Source organism: Dipteris shenzhenensis, chromosome 33 (assembly GCF_047967505.1).
Source record: "Dipteris shenzhenensis isolate YYH24624 ecotype China chromosome 33, Dip_SZ_1.0, whole genome shotgun sequence".
Taxonomy (NCBI): Eukaryota; Viridiplantae; Streptophyta; class Polypodiopsida; order Gleicheniales; family Dipteridaceae; genus Dipteris; species Dipteris shenzhenensis.
In genome coordinates, this window is record NC_141628.1 from 39,734,338 (window position 1) to 39,739,012 (window position 4,675).

Here is a 4,675-nt window from a genome sequence, read left to right on the forward strand (position 1 = left end):
GTCTTCACTTAAGCCTCCCTGTGGTAGGCCAAAAAGAGGCATTGGCCTCGGCAACACCATAACTCCTTGGACACACACAAGCACCTACACTAGAAGAGCATTGACATAGGAGGGTGATAGATGAACAAGGTGAATGATATTCAATCATTCATAAGGCCTACCCAGGATCAAAAAAGTAAACAAAAAGGAATCCACTAGAAATGGTGTGGAGGAAGACTTGAGGAGATAAAGGGGAGAGAGAGAGAGAGAGAGAGAGAGAGAAGGGAGGGTGTGGGAGAAAAGGTGGAGATCATGTGTAAGAAGACTTGAGAAGAGAGAGAGAGAGAGAAGAGAGAGAGAGAGAGAGAGAGAGAGAGAGAGAGAGAGAGAGAGAAGAAGAAGAAGAAGAAGAATATATTATCGTCCTCTGAAGACCAAAACCGGCCTATGGGACCTGAGCAATACAATATCACAAGTACATGAAAGCTCCTCCCGAAGATGGGAGGGTGGAAAGAGAAACCACCTTCTAGGATTCAGGTGGATTCCTATGCTTGAAGAGAGAGAGAGAGAGAGAGAGAGACTTTAAAGTCTGCATTGAAGTCCAATGAAGAAGAGCCAATAGGAAAAATGCACTTCCAAAAAATCCAAGAAATGCCTAATTTCTGCTTTCCCAAAATTGCATGGCTAGAGGGCAGGCCAAAAACCATAGCGAAGAGCTACAACGACAACAATCTCAAAGGGTTAGTAACCCAAGAAGTAACACCTCATTATGTAGTCAACTTGACCAAAAACTCACTAAATGAAGGCATGGCCAAGATTAGCCAAAGTTTGCAAAGACCAACGAGCATATCATATCGTATCATATAGGGCTGGCCGAAATAGATTGTTTGAAAAACTCTCAATATCTCTCTCTCTCTCTCTCCCCATCCATATATCTTTCTTCTTACATAACTTCGGGCAGGAATTTTGCCTAGCAGCTTCTAGCTTAGGACCATGACCAACCTCCTGTCCGACGCTTCTCTTTCTCCTGACTTGGAATCAAATCGCAAAGAAATGTTAGAGCTCAGCACAGAGAAAAACCTTGCTCCCTTCTTTGAGGAGGTGGGCGTCATCGAAAGCGAGATGAAGGAGGTCAGGCAGATCCTCTTCAAGATGAAGGACGAGAGCGAGAAGAGTAAGACCGTCGCTAATGCGAAGGCCATGAAAGATTTGAGGGATCAGATGGAAAAAGACGTTGAGATGGTGCTACAGAAGGCGAAGTTCATCAAGGCTAAACTGTATGCTCTGGACAGAGCAAACGAGGAGAATCGTCGGGTACCGGGATGCGAGCCAGGATCTTCCAACGAACAAGCGAGGAGCACAATGACAGACAGCCTCAGGAAGAATTTAAAAGGTATGATGGAAGAATTCCAGGACCTTCGGCAGAGGATGATGTCCAAATACAAGGAAACCGTCCAGAGCAGGTAGTATACGCTCACAGGGAAGGACCCAGATAAGGAGACGATAGAGCGGATGATTGATAGTGGCGAGAGCGATAAAATCCTGCGGAAAGCTATCCAGGAGCAAGGAGGGAGGCATATTATGGAGACGATAACGGAGGTACAGGAGAGGCACGATGCGGTGAAGGAGATGGATAAGAATTTGCGAGAGCTACATCAGATATTTCTGGACATGGCGGTGCTGGTGGAGGAACAGGGTGATCGCCTGAAGCGTATTGAGGAGGCGACGGGGAAAGCATTATCGTTCGTAAGAAGAGGCAATGATGAAATTAAAAGTGCCAAGAATCTGCAGAGAAATAAGAGGAAATGGAGTTGCTTCGCCATGATCATCTTGTTAGCATTGTGTGATGAAATGAAATAGTTCCTTCTCGTTGAGCCACGTGTAATACTTTTATATATTAATTCAAATTTTGTGAATGGCAAGAAATGTCTCACATCAGACTAATGCATCTACCAACCGTTTTGTCTCCATCCTTAGTTGTAGATCAAAACGTTTTCGTCTTCGTTCGTCTCCATCGTTAGTTGTTGCAGATCTTCGAGTTTATTCTCTTCCTTCTTTCTTCACTATCGCATTACGTCTGTGTGTCTTCAAAATGCATGTTTTTTGTGGTAATCTCCCATTGATCAGGCTATATTTAGACTTCTTTCCCAATTTTCGTTTCCCTGCAAAGCAAGCTTCAATTCTCTCTGCATTCCTTCGCTCTTGATGACACACAAACACACAGAGGGCTGGCAAGCATAGGCAGCTTGGCTATGGCGATCGCGAGCAGCCCACTGATCCCCTTTCCGTCCTCTTTTGTATAACGGCTACCACCCCACCGATCTCGGCTTCCCTTCTTCCATCGGTCCCGATCACACCTTGCTCTGCAAATTCCAAATCCAATTGGATTGGTCCATCGGAGATGATGAGGAGTAGGTCGCCCTTAAGCTGCAAGAAGGACACATTCCTTGGTCTTATAATTTTGGTGAGGAAGTGTGGTACTATATCCCAAACTCAAATTGCTACATGCTATATGCAAAATCCTATGTGCAAAATACAAAATCATACATTTCTAAATGCAAAGTACCATGTGCAAAATGCAAAGTGCTATGTTCTATATCCCAAACTCAAATTGTTCAAATACTAAGTGCAAAATGCAAAATGATATGAACCCAAGGAAAGACACGTTCCTTGGTATTATAATTTTTGGAGAGGAAATGTGCCAACTCTCCCCCCACACAAATGTGTGGTTAAGTTTATTTGTTTATGTGTTGGATACAAAGTGCTATGTCCTAAATGCAAAAATGCTAGTTGCTCAGTGCTATGTGCTATATGCAAAATACTAAGTACAAAATACAAAATCATACATTTCTAAAAACAAAGTACCCTGTGCAAAATGCAAAGTGCTATGTTCTATATCCCAAACTTAAATTGCTACATACTATATGCAAAATACTATGAGCAAAATGCAAAATGATATGAACCCAAGGAAGGGCACATTCCTTCGTCTTATGAGAGGAAATGTGCCGACTCCCCCCCACACGAATGTGTGAAAAAGTTTATTTGTTTATGTGTTGGATACAAAGTGTTGTATGCTAAATACAAAAATGCTAGTTGCTCAATGGTAAGTGCTAATTCTAAATGCAAAATGCTATGTATGAAATTTAGAGTGCTATATCTCAAATTCAAATTGCTACCAAATATATACAAAGTGATAAATGAAAAGTGCTATATCCCAAATTCAAATAGCTACAAAATATATGCTAAACACAAACTCCTATGTACAAAAAGAAAGAGCTATTAACCATGTTCTATATTCGAAATGTTATAAATTTTGTGTGAAAAATATGAAGTGTTAACAACCTTGAAATTTTGTTTGCAGATTATTCGAATTGGTGAATTTCAAGTCATTTTTAACACTCTGATCTACAATAGGAAAATAAAGTAGGTGCTTTTACTTTAACATATAATTTACTTTACAAATATAAAAAGGTCACTTATTGAAAGGAGAGACGGTGCTTCCTATGTTAGCATAATAGAGAACAAGAAAAGATGATTACAACCAAGTTTCTCTTCATGGCTATTCATTGATAAATTTCTAAGAGAATGGAACCAAATTACTTCTCAATATATTTTGAAGATGCAATATTGTGTGTTTTGTGGTAGAATAGGATTTAACACAGGTTCTTTTACAAAGTTAAAATCAGTAATATCACTACTAGAATCAAGTATAACACCATATGACTTATCCAATACGTTCATAAGTTCGCATGTTGTGTTAGGTTGGATGTTGCTAAGGAGCTTCTAGAGACTTTGGTGATCTCTTAAGGGGGTCACTATGTATAAACCCTCTATATCACGTGCGTTCAAGGCCTATATTTAAAATCCCTTATCTGTAAAATTTTTCATTAGTAAAATGTACCCCTTTTCTATACAAATCTGTAAATTTTTTTCAGAACCATTTTAAATAGTCCCTTATGTATATTTATTTCAGTAAATTTTAGAAATAAAAAATATCCTTCTGTTGAACTCACGTGATAGCATTACATATGATGAGTGACCCCCCCGAGGGTGATCTAGTCAACAAAAATGGGTGTGTCTATATGGAGCAGCCTCTGGTGTACAAGAACCTTCCTAATTCATGCTTTTTGTGTGGGTTATCATCTCACACAGTTAAAAGTTTCCCTCTAAAGAGGAATGGTCCTAAACAAATTTAGGAACTAGCTCAACAACAGGCTAGTCACCCTCCCAAGCCAAAGTGGGCTATTAAAGGTAGACCAAAGAACTAGGTTTTGGGGAAACATGCAAAAATAGGGCCAGATAAAAGTGTAGTCAAGGAAGAAGATAATTAGAGGAAGCCTAATATTCAACAAGAGAAGGAGAGAGTGACATTTCCACTGGCCACCAACAATGCTTTTGCTCTCATTGACTAGGAAACAGAGAAGTGGATACAGGATGCACAAATGGAAGAAGTTGAAATCAAAACTGGCTGGTCCAGAGAGTTCGAGGAGAATGTAAATCAAGTAGATGCCAGCATGAGTGAATTAGATTTGGGAGAATCAGAGGAAGAACTCCCTCTGGCACAAAAATAGGATAAGACTATTGAAGCCCCTGCCAAATCTCAAGCCACTACTCTGAACAAGAGAAGGATCTCTCAAGTCAAGGGCCACAATGCCCCACCCAAAATCCCAGCCCCCAAGGCTAAAAAGGGGAAGAG

The 4,675-nt window shown here is 40.4% G+C and overlaps 1 pseudogene; it reads left to right on the forward strand.

Annotated features, from left to right (window-relative positions):
* The first annotated feature begins 972 nt into the window (after positions 1-972).
* On the forward strand, positions 973-1,839 carry LOC147880103 (syntaxin-125 pseudogene; annotated as a pseudogene).
* Positions 1,840-4,675: the final 2,836 nt, after the last annotated feature.